This window comes from Bombus impatiens, unplaced genomic scaffold (assembly GCF_000188095.3).
Source record: "Bombus impatiens unplaced genomic scaffold, BIMP_2.2 scf_0146, whole genome shotgun sequence".
NCBI classification, from domain to species: Eukaryota; Metazoa; Arthropoda; class Insecta; order Hymenoptera; family Apidae; genus Bombus; species Bombus impatiens.
The window spans coordinates 113,897-129,928 of NT_176565.1; the positions used below are offsets into that span (position 1 = coordinate 113,897).

Here is a 16,032-nt window from a genome sequence, read left to right on the forward strand (position 1 = left end):
GCCGGCTTGTAATTAAAAACACACACTGACGTAGTGTAGAACGAGAATATTTTATTTTCAATACGGAATTAATCTTTATTCGTTTTTCTGGCAACGTCTTCAACATCTTTCGATAATTGTCCGTAAAAAAGACCAAGATATGGTATATCGAGTAAATGAATACTTTAAAAATAATTACAAACACCTTAACATTCTGAATTATGAATCGCACATACTTCTTACTTTGTAGTATCTAAAAGCTACCGCATCTCGCAGACAGTAGTTGCACTCTGTGGTCATTTTAATTACTACCCAACGCGCGACTTTTCTGTACCATCAAACAGATAATTATTAATTACCCACGATGTAGCCAGTAGTATTTGCGGAAAGGAAATGTTGCGGCACGGAAACAAGAATGAACGAGAACCTACTTTGTTTGAACGCGTGGTGGGTTCGTATTCCGCCACCACAGGGGGTTTCCAAGATCCCCTGTTGCTCCCGCGGATATTACAATACTGCAATACGCGTGCTATAAAGAAAATGAAACGACGAACGGCCGTACCGTTTTACAATCTGATACCTGCGCGTGGTAGACCCGTTCCGGTTCTAAAGAATAAGAAATAAGGCCGTTGGTGGGCCATGGAAACAAAAGTAAGGACAAAAGATAGAAGGGACAAAAAACGGAAGGCTGAGGGTAAAAATAAAGAAGATGGTGCAGACGAAGGACTGTTCTGCAAATCTCTCGCTTAAAATCAGGACGCAAACACGCCACGATGGGGAGATATGCAAAGTGGCAGGGGCTTTATGCAAAAGGTCTTCTGCCACCGATTCACTTTCCGTCGCTCTTATCATTCCGCATGTACGAGTCTTGCGACGCTCTCTTTATTTATTTTACGCGGCTTATATACAAGTAGAACGACAACGCGACAAAATTCAACGTTTCCCGCGCCTCGTTTTCCTTATTTCCGCTGTGCGATAACAGAAGCAAGAGACATCGTTTCCACAGTTATTTCTCATTGTCGGTAAAAAGATTAATTTTCCACCGAATTTCTTTATTCTGCAAAATTCTCCCATTTTATTTTTTATGAAATATAGAGAAAGCTTATGCATGTATCACAAGATACATATTCTTGAAAGATATTCAGATAGATATTCTTGAAAGGAAAGCTCGCGAACGATTTGAATTGTCACGGTTGATATGGTCCCCGCGTTCCTTCAGTTTGATCAATAAGCTCTTTTGCGTGCCAGCACGAGATATTCGCGAAAACATGGAAACATATTTCAAATTCGAATCCGTACTCCTCTCTTATTTTCTTGAATAAAATATCCATTCAACAATCTCAGCTTGAAACTTAAATTAGAAACAGAGACTACTGAAGATTCAGCTCGATATCGAGGGAACGAGTTCCTCTGGCCTCGAGATCCGCTTGTTCGTGGCCCGTCCAAGAAGCAGATTGAATTCATTGCAACAACCGGCAAGAACTTAATTAAATTTGAACGTGCGCTTCATTGAAATTGATTCAGGCGATCGCGTGCAAGCACGCAAGATGTATCGTTAACCGTGGGTGTCTTTTGATCGAACCACGATCGATATGCTGCTGCACGCGACTCAGACAGCCGATTGCTCGGAATGAAGACCGTTTGTCTACCATCCTCCAAATACATCGGATTGTTTCCATAGGAATGAATAGCCTCGGTCTCCAAGAAATTTTTAATCGTCTAATAATGGATCTTCACTCGACAATTGAGTACAATCTCGTTGAATCGATGGAATCGTCGAAGGAAATGAGATTTCAATGCGTTTCAAACGAATCGTTCAAAGATTAATCTCAATGATTCTCTATCGTCTTAGTAATTCATTGCGTTTAATGGATATCATGGTGCGACAGAACTTAATCTGCGTATCAAATATATTACACGTATGGATTAGCTCTACTTTCTCTCGTTAATCATGAGAAATTTCAATGTCCACTTGAATATCCCTCAACGTTTTGCGACTTTTACAATTTCACAACGTCGAAGGATCCGATGGAACAGAGTTCCGCGAAATCATCTCGTTTTAGAACATTTTCCGCACGGCGAGATAAGTCGCAGACTTATTTTCCAGTGAAACAGTTGTCGACACGACAGACGTATATTTCGACCGATGTCGGGCGGTTTATATTAAAGATTTCGATAACCGTTCCATCGCAGGATGTACTCGAACGGACGTCGCGCTATCGCGACCAGACTCGAATATCCGAATCGCAGTCGTGTCCCGAGACCGACGTGTCGACCGCAGAGTGTGCTCGGTAGTGGATACAGCGATTCTCGAAACTAATCGAGCCTCGACACAGATATGCTCGACAGACACGGCGAACATTATGATATTCGCCATTCGTTTTGCGATTTAATTACACACGAAATACAGACTCACGATTCCACTATGAAGGCTTTTGATGATGTGAATGTTGGGTATTGGATGAATTTTTCCACGTGTGTAACGCTTTTGTTGCAAATTTTTTAATCAAATTCAGGGTACGTCGACAACGAGGGTTCCCTTCTGCAGTGTCCTTTGAACGAGTAACTGGAAGTTAATTCGAAGTAATTACCGTGCTGCTAACGATCAATTAAGCGCATCTGGGATAGATCCCGATAATGCAGCGACGCAACTATGGCTCAAGCCTGTTACGACTAAAGCCAGTTCCTGCAAAAAGCGCAGACTCGCGCGTGCCGAGGAAAATTGCCTCGCGGAATAACGTTTAATCCGATTTATAATCGAAACGGGACAAGGCGAACGAGACTATATCTTCCACGAGCAAAACGGTTTACACGTTTTACTCGAACAATAATTTTTTCTACAGAAATACTATCGACCGTGTTAAAAAATTTAGTCTTTGATCGAGGAAAATGGAAAACGGATGGCGGAAAAAGAAAGAGAAAGAAAAATAGTCTACCAAAATCGATCGACTTCGTACTGTAGCTGACAAAAATATCTATTAGAGGAAATGGTACATACTGTTTTATAAAAATAGGGAAGAAAAGAAAACGAAACTTGTTTCGTGTGTCAGAACACGCGGAATGGAACTTGTCTATCCCTGCTTCGTGTAAATAAGCGAGTGGCCACTAGACGGGCAATCTTCCCGGCTCATTAGGGGAAATATAGGCACGCTCGCGTGTCCACAGTCGTGCCGAGTCTTCGTTTCTTGCGTCGAAAAGAGAGAAAACTCGCGAGACACGACGCAGAGTCACGTACGCGAGAAGGGCGCTCCTAAGGGAGCAACTCCCACGAAAGTCTGAAAAACCTTGATGTTGTTGCTTTCCTCAGAGAGTTTCATTGTCTGCAGGATCGTAATTAAGTTAACGTTATTGCTCCTTTAAAAAAGGAATTCGATTCTCTATTGAGTTTAAGTACTTTTCATTAATATGTAATATATGTGCCATAACGTGTAATATATGTAACATATAATGTACTGTAAAGTCGAAGTTAAAGTCGAGTTGGACAGGTGTTCGACTTTCTTATTCTAGGAAAAATCTTTTATGGCCAGTGAATGTTGAATAACGTTGGAATTACGGCAATTTGCTGATGGATTATTGGATTATCGATATTACACACCAAGATTTTAAATTTAGTGCCCCAAAGGGATAGGATTATCTCTGATAAATGAAACGTTTGCCTGGCGTTCATGTTTTCTAATTATGCCGTGTATAATAAGTATGTCAAGCAAACATTGCGTGCGTTGACGTTACGTTCTGTCAAAGAACCACAGGAAAATAAAATAAGCGACGAAAAAATGCATCTCGTGTGTAATATTCAGGCTGCAATTAACCAGAAACACAAACTGTGTCGAAGCTGAAACGTACATGATGAGAACTTAGAATCAGGAACGAAATGGAGTCTACAGGTTTGTGAAATATGAATTTCCACGCTCGATTCTAATTGAAGAAACCCCCTGTAAATTAATCTTACTTGCCGTACATCCGTTAATCAGCTTATAAAGTAGAGAATGAAACGGCAAGGCGTTATGCGATCTAATAAATTCGTTATTGTACTATGTTACAATAAATAATCTCCTGTTATTCCGTAGCTGTTACATCACACGTGAAATAAGCAATACTCAACTGCATATTCTACGCTTAATTCGTACTTATCCTATTTTAACCTAAATCCGGAAATGCAATAAACTCTGCCAAACTGCAAATTCTCCAAATAAACTGTACCAAACACATAGATAAGCATTCTAGCTTACAGAGCTAATTAACTCGAAATAGATCGCAACGACACTATTCGCGAAAAGATGAAGCATATCCTGAGCCTGAATTTGCGATGCCTATCAGGAAAATTCGAGGCGTAACAATGGCTGCAGCCATCGGTTGGGTTATTAATAGTTCAGCGAGCTGTTGTTTTTCCCTGGGTATTCGCTGCTAAATAATGGACGGCGTTTCGGTACGGCGTGGCGCGACCGCGGCGACGAGATGCGCTCGTTCGAGCGTGCAGCTTGCGTTAAGAATGGGCCGCGGGCGAGCGTCACGAGCCTAGGGGCGAGCATGGCTTAATTAATCACGCGATTTATTACATTTCTCCATGATTTTTCCTAACAGCCTGGTTCGGCCTTTGTGCAAAACAAAGCGTCGGCTCTGGTCTTTGTCCGTGACTCTGACCGGGCACCAAGTGAAGAACAAAGTGAAAAGGAGCAGTAGTGGCGCGGTTCGACTTAATTAGATGCTAGCTACAGAACACTGCTGATTTTTCCTGCTTTAAATTAAACGCGCCGTCATGTACACTAACCTTGCGTTCTTTTTCTACTCCGAGCTATTTAATTAACGTTTCGACAACGCGATTCGTTCTTCCGGTTATCTTCTGGCCTATGTCCTCGTTTATTGCTCTTGCGTACGGAATTTCGAAGCGACACGCGCTGGCTTCGTGATTTCATTTTTTCGATCTGATTCATGAAATTCTTGAAATGCTTGCGTACTCTCCTTCTCTCTCTCTCTCTCTCTCTCTCTCTCTCTCTCTCTCTCTCTCTCTCTCTCTCTCTCTCTCTCTCTCTCTCTCTCTCTCTCTCTCTCTCTCTCTCTCTCTCTCTCTCTCTCTCTCTCTCTCTCTCTCTCTCTCTCTCTCTCTCTCTCTCTCTCTCTCTCTCTCTCTCTCTCTCTCTCTCTCTCTCTCTCTCTCTCTCTCTCTCTCTCTCTCTCTCTCTCTCTCTCTCTCTCTCTCTCTCTCTCTCTCTCTCTCTCTCTCTCTCTCTCTCTCTCTCTCTCTCTCTCTCTCTCTCTCTCTCTCTCTCTCTCTCTCTCTCTCTCTCTCTCTCTCTCTCTCTCTCTCTCTCTCTCTCTCTCTCTCTCTCTCTCTCTCTCTCTCTCTCTCTCTCTCTCTCTCTCTCTCTCTCTCTCTCTCTCTCTCTCTCTCTCTCTCTCTCTCTCTCTCTCTCTCTCCGATTTTATTCTTTAAGTCGGCTTTCAAGGAAGAGATGTTTGAAGCGAGCTGGATATCTTTGGAAAGTTAAACGATAATAGAAATTTACAAACACTCATCTTCTCGTACCAAAATGTCTATGATCCACGAGAATCAGATTAAATAAGCTTGTAAGGAAGAAGTTCTTTTATATCAACGATTCGACTTCATTATAGAAAGAAGCTATCTCGACTGTTGCGCTTTATTGTCCCTTAACGCCAACTGGGGAGATTGCGGAGGAAGTTCATCCCCTTCTCTGTTAGAGTTTCTCGTCGACGAACCGTTGATCCGGTTTCCGGCGTGCTGCTCGGAATATCGGTTCGCGGTTCGACGAAAACCGAGACGGCGCAGTCGGACGCATCTGTTGCAGAAACTACGATATCCAGTGACCATAACCATGAAGCAACGAGCCACGGAAAAACCGTTTCCTCTATTCCAGCTGTAGATGCCGGTTTCAGCTTGGCCTCTCACATTTTTTCACGAACACACGTGCAACCAACCTCGACGCCGCCATTTCGAGCGTGTTTCCCCTTATCGCAAGGAAGAATATGCAGACAACCGAGATTCTTTCGTGTGAAAATCGGTGGGTGGAGTCCGAAACAGCTGAACGGAACTAAGGAGAGAGATGTTTCTGCGCTTCCGCGTGGAAGTAATAGAGATTCTTTGAGGGAAAGGCAGTTTTTAAGGATATTCTCTAGCTATGAATGAATTTTGCTCGTGGCTGAATCATATCGGTGATTTGTACCGAAATGTATTGATAATCTACACGTAATTCGCTATGTATAATTCAGTTTTAGTTCGGATCGTAACTAATGAATAAAAGAATTAAATTTTTCAGTAGATACTACGAGTAGTTTTATATATTACGAGCAAATAATTTAAAATACAAAAAATCTGCTAGAAAATTCAGCACAGTATAGTATCGAAAAACTGTAAAACTCGTGAGAGCTCATTATATGGAATATAGAATAGAGAAATATAGAAATGTTTGCATAGTTTTTCTTGGCACGAAATGCTCGAGCGAAGGTTTGCCTTCTTATGAGAAGAAACGGGGCCGCATAATTTTCCATTGGACCGAACATTCGCGAAAATCAACAGTGCCAAATGAATTTAAGAACAGAAGTTGCAGTCCGTGGGGGATAAAATCGCAAACCTTGGGCGGTCTTAAATTAAGACACCTCAAATATTATCCTTCGATATCTCTCTCTCTTTCCCTCTCTCTACAACAAACAACAAACAATCTTACATCCAACCGGAAACGCTCATTCCCCTCTTAAACGTCACGAATCCATGAACGAATCGTCTACACGAGGAATATTCCAGCAATTTCTTCCAATTCTGCGAATCGGAGTTGCGACGACAATTTAATTCGAGGAAAGAAGAAACTTATGCCGCCGCAAGGACTGGCTGGAAGTTTTTAAGAAGAGTGGAGGGATGGCCACCCATCTAGAGAGTCCCGTGACGGCAATTGAGAACATTCTTAGCCCGGAAACGAGGATGGCGGACCCCGTACGACCGGCAGATTTTCAAGAGAGCCAGCTTCCCGCTCGTAAGCCCGGCAAATCCAATTCGCAGAACAATAACGACGAACTTTCGAGCCGTTGTCAGGTGTCCAGGCACCACCTACTCCCTCTGAAACTGCTGGTCGGAATGGATACGGTCCGGCAGTGTTATTGCACAGCCAAGAATATTATCTTTCCTCCATATTCTTTCCTTCCTATCTCTTCGTTTTCACTTTTCTCGGCGTTTCCTCGGGGTTGTTCGGCCTTCAGCCCCTTCCTCTTCATCCCCTGCCTGTTCAAAAAACCGTCTTTCAACGCGGAGAAAGAGGCCAGACTGGTATGGCACGACGGAGGGTTAGAAATCCACATCAGACAGATTTCCAGAGACGTGTGAAATCCTAAGGATCCGATCAGACCGCGTTAGTCTTCGTCGTTTTTCGGCAGCTTTGCCTTTTCTTCGAAATCACCGTTGAAGGGAAATAACGTTCGCTGCAGCTCGCGAAACGGCCTACATATTACGATTGTTTTTCTTGCTTGTATTTTTCTTCGCCTTTATGTACATGCGGTATTTTTTCCGCATTTTTTTTTTGTTATTGGTTTCTGCGCGTCGACGATGGTGAAAATTGAAATTCCGTTGTGACGAGAACTCGTCTGTCCGTCAGAACGGTTCTATTTATTCGGCTGGCCGTGAAAAATGTCCAGCTGGCCCTTCCGCGCGTTTAATCCGACCCGGCCCAATTAAACTGTCAGCCGAAATTAATCTGCCACTTGTTTGCTGTCCTGTCATCGGTGTCTCTTCTTCTGTGACGCTTGGCGTCCGTTGTTTTCGTTGTTTTTCCAGCCAATCGCGTAAAAAATGGCTTCGAAAGATTTCAATATACCTGTTGACGTATATACAACGATGGTTCAAGACAAACAAAATATCGGACAGTTTCATAAATAACATTACTGCGAGAAAGTAGCAACCAAGTAAAAGAAATTGCAACTTTATGACACGGTTCAGTGACAGATTGAGATTGTCAAAAGCAAGAATTGTGGTTCGGTTCATTAACAGCGTCTAAGCTTTTAATCAGCAAACTAGGTTCGCATCAATCATCGTTATTGCATTGACGTTTACCTGCAATTTACTTGGATTTCGAGGCTTCCAGGTACTTAGAAGTTTGCACGTCGTTCATTTATCAGATTGCATACTAATCGAGTTTGGCCAAGTTATGCTTTACGGCGGCCTTGCTGCAGATGTGTACATTTCATGGCGAACGGCCATTAAAATACACAATTTAAAATTATACGTTGGAATAGGTAATACTCTCAATAATAATTTCTTCGTTCGTAATTACAGTCGTAACTGTTTCTCTTTAAGAATCTATTCTTTTTCCGAGTATTTTATTGCAAGCATTTCTGTCGCGCAAAATCTGATCTCGGAACGACTCGAATACTCGCTATCTTTCGTCAATTATTGTCTCGTAATAATCCAACAATGTTAGTAAAAGTTAGAAAGCTGGAAGGTAGACGAAAAAATTGCGTCAATTAACGATAACGAGGTAAATCAAAGACACGGCGCGTTCGTTGCATTCGCCCTAAAAATAATTCCGAGCCAGAGGAACGCTGACGCGAAATTTTACGCGAGTCCTGCATGCTGATAGGTCATTTATCGTTGAGGAACGGCTGTCAGACGTTTTTTGTGCAAACGCGAGTCAATTATTCTGCGAGAGCAGACTGATTAGGGAAAAAAACGTATTCGACGATCCATAAAATAAACCAGCTACCTACGTGCGACCGTTTCTTTTATCACGCTTGATAGTTAATCGATCGACTGAATATATCGCTTCCTACGTAAATCAATTTTTCCGGTAAAATAGTTTGTCATAATTATCCTCGGTATATCCATAAAGTCATGTTTTTTGTCCAATTAAAACAGAAGAATACGGTTTCTGTTAATTAAAAAGTGGGCATCCATCTTTTATCCGACCAACAAAACGAGTACGTTTTCCTGAGCGAAAGAAAGTTGTTTGATTAATGGCATTGTCTAGATAATGTTACGGATTCGCAAGTCTGAACATGGTTCCCATGCTCCAGCTTACTTTGACCGGACAGACTAACTGTCAAAGCGGTAAATTGCATTTGCTAGCTTGCGTGGCCTTTCGTGTTCGTCGAACGTGGAAAGTCTGCTTGCGAAATTTCGGTAAATGCAATTAGAAATTTAGCAAATTCGAAACAGCAAGTATCGTTGATGCGGTAATTAGCCTGGTCGGCCAGACACGAGCCCAATCGTTTATTAGCTAGAAACAGGCGTGAATACTCGCTCCGAGAATCGAATCAACCGTTCTTATCGATTATTGCTAGAGCGACATGTGGCGACGAGAAATTTCATTTACAGATGCACGGCTTTCCAGCCTTTTCGAGCTTCGTATTTTTTGAACTACTTACTTTCTTTCTTTCACCATCGCGCTTCTGTCATCTACTTTAACTGTTTGCGAAATCTGCAACTTTTCACCTTCTTGGGATTTTCTTTTTCTCTTTTTCTACTCTGGCAATTTTTCTCTCTTTTACTCCCTTCGGTAGCTTCTTTCATTTTTCTGGCGCGCAAGTGGCATGTCTACTGTCTTCCGCGTAACAGAAAAGAGATATCCAAACGAAGGAACGATCTGTCGAGCCGTCTATCAACAAAAATTTTCACGCACTTCCATTCGAAACGTCGTTGAATTCAAGATGGGAGTTCCCCGGCGAAAGTTTTCCAATTAAATTTCCAGCATTGCATAGATCATGCTGCTCTCCTACTCGTGAAAAATGAAGATAATACCGATTCGTTTGAGCTGCGGATGAAACTTAGACGTCACGGATGATCGATGACCATTCGTTTATTTCGCCAATTTTTCTTACCTTATTAGAATACTTTCATAATACTCGGATAATACCGCAGTTCCATCTTCACAGGTCTTCATTAATTCATCCCAGCAGTTCGGCGTCTATTTTATTTTTTTACGAAAACGCTATTGAATGGTGCATTGTGAATATTACTTATTCCAAGTCGTTCAGCTTTGATTGATTCACTATGAATGCTTATGCAGCGCCGTTTATTGACTCGAACTACTTACATGCTTCTTTAGCTATAGACACATCGTACATTTCCAACAAATACAGGAATTTCTGTGTGAAAAATGTATCTGTTAAGATCAATTACTATCTATACATTTCTCGTGCAACAAAAAGTCCTAATTTTTTTCACAAATTCGTGCCTCATAATTATTCTAACGAGGCTTACCTGAAACTACTATTGCACTACTGCATAGGAAATGAAAGAATCGGCTGCAGCACCCATAAACCCGATCAGTGAGGCGGAAGAAGCAGCGAAGGAAAGACCAGAAAACGACAACGAATAGTCAGAGGATGGGATTCCCTTCAGAATTCGATTGTTACGCGGCGTGGAATATCGATTCGATGTCGGCTGTTCAGACGACCTCTTGGACGACAAGAGAAAGCAGAAAAGTCCATTCCGCGGAGCTGACGTGATCGACATAGACGGTCGGTGGCTATTGTTCGGGCTCGTCGTTACGCGGCGTAGTTTCCAGCTGCAACTCCTTTCGAACTCAACTCCTTGCACTCACGTGCGCACAGTTTTACTGTATACCGGCGATGCCGGATAAGAAGTCGACGAAGCTAAGATTTTCCGGCACAAGTACCGTGAAAAGTCCAAAAGAATGCAACGGGTACACGATACCTCTCTTAGCGAAACTATTTTTAGTGCAGTAGTCAATAAATGGAGCACAGGAACTGTCGTCTCTTTGTTCCCATTCTTAATTCTGCTGCTTCCGTTTATTTCGTATAGTTTTCATATTCTTCGCATCGAAATATAGCAAGACTATTAATTAATTTATTTTTATCCCTTGGTGACTTTACTTCGATTCTAAATTTATTGGCTTTGATCTTAAGTTGGAAGAAAATATCTGTCAATTCTGTTCACGATTGTCGAGTCAACGCCATTGAAATTTCCCAACGGTAGACTAAGTGTCGACGGAAACAGTCAAGCCGAACAAAGTCGTGATATAAAATTGACAGCGCGTCAAGCTGCCTTGTTGAGAAGGAGAGAATGCTTCGTCGAGGAAGTATATTTTTTGCCAAATCGATCTGTTCACCAGTTGAAAAATAGAGATTGCGGTTTCCCGACCGTGCGAGGTAGGCGTACGCAACTTGCTCCCATATTTCGCGTACAATAGGGTCGAAATTGACTATCTAGAAGCTGGCATTTGCCGGTTGAAAGATGGACTACAGAGCTTTCACCTTTTGAATCGATTCAGTCGTCGATTTGAGATTTTCCAAAATTCGCCGTATCTTTTACGTAAGCACTGTATCGTGTTAAATCACGCGGACAATATAAAATTTGAAAAGTCCGATTGATCCGCAAAGTTATGTTCCTCGTGTTTGCTTCTTCGGCTCCTTTAATTACCTTGCATGGCCTAGTTTATTCGGGGCATCGTAGATACGAAAGCTTTGAGGTTGATGTCGGCGTCACAGTAGAATAAACATGTACGTGGACAGACGATGATCGATGGCCCCAGTGAAAGCATCCAGGCTACGGTCAGACGTCGCTCGGTGACTGGAAAAAATGTTTATCCTATGATCGAGTATCGGTCGAGGGTCAGTACAAAAAAACAACGAGTATAATGGGAGCATTTGAGTTCACGGTGTTTTCAACGTAAACGTAATCCCTGATAAAGCTGTTCGTTTCTTAATCAATGTCATTTAATACTTGTACGTGCACGCGTACAGTCATTAATATTTACGTATCATAATGTTGTAATTGAATAATTACTAATCACATGATAAATACCATCGAGGCATTGAACATATTAAATTACGAGCAGGTGATCCAGAATATGTACAGATCTTAAGAATTGTACGTAAAAATGCGTAATACTGTATCATTTATACTATACTCGTATATATTATACTTATACCATAAATCTAAAAATCTACACGACTTATATTCGGAGCTATCAACATTTTTCACGTAGAAAATATTTTAAAAGCTATCGAATTTTCTGGAAAATAATTTTCCTTCGACCGATACCGGAGGAACGACCAAGAATTCGATTAAACCGCCCAAGGAACGCGAGGGACAAAACTGTGTCTAAAATTTCATGTGACGGGGTCGATACGCATTGGACTAAACAGCTACGTCAGCAATACCGCCTGGGGCGAAGTACAAGACTGCCGTATTCGCCTATCATCTGGACTACCTTGCCCGCTAGAAACAATTATTACTACTTGGCAAACTCAAATAGTCTATCGGCCACAGGCAGTAGTTGGGAAGCTCTGTTAACCATCTGCCTGTCTGTCTGTATACGTACTCGTCCATGTGTGCTTATGTGTGCACGAGCAGAGAGGAACGCTGTCACGCAACTCGCGCGTCAACGTGCGAGCACGTAGCGCGAGCGTGTGACGCGCCTGGTCGCTTGGTATGCGAACGAGTGGACTACACGTCTGGGTTATCCTCGCTTGGAATAATCAGCGACGTAATGGAGTGTGGCGTGGTTAATGAGCTACCTGCTTCTCTGGTCGTTTGACCACACGTGAAAATTTGCTTCCACCTTCTCTTTTTCTTTCTCTGCTTTCGCAACGTTTTTAAAAAGATGTTCTTGTTCCTGACTCGTTTCACTACCGGGACAAACCAAAATTCAAGGATAAAAATCCTTTGGATTTTACAAACCACCGAATGTTTCTCGCCGATTGTGTTAGAGTCAATAACAGGAAAGATATTTCGAATATTTTTCTCCACGATATTTCTACATTTCAGTCGGATTCACTTATCAGACATTCGATTTCACTTGCATGTATATCTCTCTATGCAGCCAGAACCACACAGTTACGGTTACAAGCGCAGCCTCCTGCCGTCATTTGCCCTCGGCAGCCTGATAATATCCGCGTCGTACAGTCACTTATTGGGTAGTTGTCTAATCGACTGTGGAGCTAGGTATAGATATACCAGGGGTGGCTGTTGGTAGCGCGCGGCTTGACTCCCTCGATTAGTCTGCTTAACGGCGCTAATTGAACGCGAAACTGCGCCCCGTTGTCGGCCTTACGAGAACGCGTCTTCCATTCTTCCCGCGTGGAAAGCACGTTTGCGTATTGGAATAGTAGTGGATCGAGCGAAACAATAGAAAGAACGCGATCGCTCGGGTTTGATCCGAGTTTTATCTTGTTCCACCTAGCGGTGAATGTTTTCTCGAAATTGGCCCAAACGAATCGATTGCAAGAATGGCGATTCAAGAGAATATTAAATCGAGCTAATTGGAATTATCGAATGACCCAGTTCCATCAAGTTGTGCGAAGAAATTGCTTGACGTGAAAAAAGAAAAAAAAAAGTCACGTTTGCGATATTCATGAACACGTTCGAAAGAAGAAACTTGTATGCTCGTTAAGCTCTTTTTCAAAAACGGTAGAACGTAAAGAGATAGTTAAGGATCGTTTTACTTGGTGTGTGTCTCTTGAAACGTTTATTACATCGTTTCGTCTACATTAACAGACTACGTGTATTCAGCTTTCGTAAATTCATGTCACGATCGATGTAACAACAGTACCTGGTAGAATGATAATTGCTCAACCATCTTCTCAAGTGGATTACCTCTGTTGGAACGAAGCATTTGTATTACAGATCTTCCGTTAAGCTTGCGACTTGGCTATACAATATCGATATTCAACTTCGTTGCTTAGCTCGATTTCGATAGAAAACCAATCGTTTCATTTCATTGTCTTTCTCGTCAAAACGAGAAGTCTTCATTTTTTTCTGGAGACAAAGCCGCTGCGTATACTTGCTTTAATTTTTGTTAATAACCGTATCGATTTTTCTGTTTCAGAACTCGCTGCGTACCTAGAGAAACAGCTGCCTCCGTCTTCTACCCCCGAATTTGTTCAACGAATCGACGTAATATTAGAAAGGAAGAGCATCGGTTGTCGAGGTTTTGAGGATCGTGCAAGAAAACTTTCTACAAAAGTATAAATGAAATCCCATATCGCGACGTATCGGTGTTTTCGCGACCCCCATCCGCCTCGAGCGGTGTCACGCGCGTAGAAATCGGTAAGAAATGGAGCTAAGAAATTAAGCGATCGATCGCGTTACACTCAGTGGCAAAAATGCCGAAGGAAGATTCGTAGGCTTGAGTCGGTGCTCGCCTTGCTGTTGCTGCTATTCTAACCAGGAGGTTAATTAAAGTCGATGATCGGGTCTAATGGTAAGTGTTTCGACGTCAGCGAAAACCCGGACCCACCAATTTTTCGTTGATATCCCTTCTCTGTGTCTTTTCCAACGAAAGAATACGAAATTCAGCGAATTGCTAGTAGAATCCGCTAACTTTCGGTATTATCTGCGACAATCTCCCATTCTTGTAACTGCAAATAAGCCTGCAGAGATTTCTTAATTAAAAGAGTAACTTTCAGACATTCTTGTTCAAATAACGACGCTTTAACTTCAAACAGAATAACATAAACTGTATGTAGATAGCTGTAAATAGGAGCTACATACATTCGAGCAAGTCGACGAAAGCGTTGACCTATACTATTGCGAGCCGCAAACTTCAGCTATGCAGAAACGATGATCGAATTCGATGATGCCATTTCCGAAATCCCCGGGCTCGTTCCCTAGGGCTTCTCGATATCCTACGGTACGGTCGAAAATCTTTCAGATAGATTCTTGGGAAAAGATTCGAGCGCCACTGATAAGCAAAAGCCGTTCGCCTGAAACAGCTTATCTCCTTCTTCCTGCTTCTCAGTGCGAGTCTGCGAATGACGAAGAGCGCGTGATCCAGTTAGACGACACTAAACTCCAGTCTTCTCTTCCCTTTTCTTCTCTCTCTCTCTCTCCCTTCCCTCTTTTGCTTCTTCCCGAGGCTGATAAGTACTGATTTCCATAATGGTTCCATGTACGAGTACGCTCGGCCTATCTTCGCTTCGGGCCACTTTCCGCCGTCTTATCGAACCTCTTAGACTCGCGGCTCGATCGATATCAGATTGATTTCCGTCTGATTTACGGCCGTGTTAAATATTCATAGCTATCAACAGGAATTAAGATCGTTCAATTAGTGGTTCGGCACGTGTTTTAAAAATATCGAAACTATTCTCTACATTTACTTTTTCAATATCTTTTCTTATTTTGGAGAAATAGCAACGTCGAAATTGGGACATTGTTACGTAGCCAGGGCAAGAACGAGTACGAAACGCAAGGAAACGCTGCCTCGTAATTTTGCGTTTTTCTCGGAAAACGGTGGCACATTTCTTTCTCTCTTCCAATCCATTTCGCGAATCGTTTCAGAATCTCAAGCAAAGTCATCGATGATTATTTTTGCGACCTTTATCCGACGTCAATTTGAGCGTTCCGCTTCAGATATTCACCATTTCCATAAAGAATGCCCTTCGTCTGCTCACGCACGTATCCCCGCTAGTCGTTCCACTTTATCTAGTATCAAGAAACGATGAAAATTTCCTGCACGAGATGAGAATTTAAAACCAACGGCCCCGAAGCGAGATGAATAGCGTACTTCTGTGGAATTATTTTTCTGCCCAGGTTGTGGCAGAAACGGTACCGTCGATCCCACAATTTGACGCGGTTGCAAACTTCGTGATCACCAATTAAATTCTACTAACGAACTTTTATTCGTTTTTTATTTAAAGAATCACCATTGAATCACCTGTTGCAAAACGTTTTACTTCGCGATCAAATTTTTATAAAAAAGGCAAAGAGAAGGGACCTCCCTCCGCGACGAGAGATCCAGTTCCCTCGTTCGTTTCTTTCGCAAATTTCATTCAAAACTCACAACGTGTAAAACTAGGAGAGCCGCTAATTATTCGTTGAAACTTACGAAGGTGTGCGATATTCGGTAGATGTAAAGTAGAGGACACGGGGAAAGCCGAGTTGTCGTTTGAACCGGTTGCTACTGAAATTTCAGGGAAAACCGCAAGCTTGCGTCAAGGTGGCGCGCAGTTAGCGCTTGAACAGGCCTAAATGAAGAGCGATCGTCACGGGAACAGGTGATCGATAGCGATTGCGAGGAGCCGCGTGCGACTGTGTGTGTCTGTGCGCGCGCGCGTGGTCGCACAGGGTAATCGTGGCGGTGACGCGCGGGG

At 42.5% G+C, this 16,032-nt stretch overlaps 1 protein-coding gene across 2 annotated transcripts in view; it reads left to right on the forward strand.

Annotated features, from left to right (window-relative positions):
• LOC100748839 (neuroligin-4, X-linked) overlaps positions 1-16,032 on the forward strand; it is a 265,718-nt gene that overhangs the window by 42,955 nt on the left and 206,731 nt on the right. For both annotated transcript variants that reach the window (XM_003487262.4, XM_033319287.1), the window contains exons 2-3: positions 13,770-14,144; positions 15,855-16,024. The gene's annotated coding sequence lies outside the window, so the exon portion shown is untranslated. The remainder of the gene's footprint in view (positions 1-13,769; positions 14,145-15,854; positions 16,025-16,032) is intronic.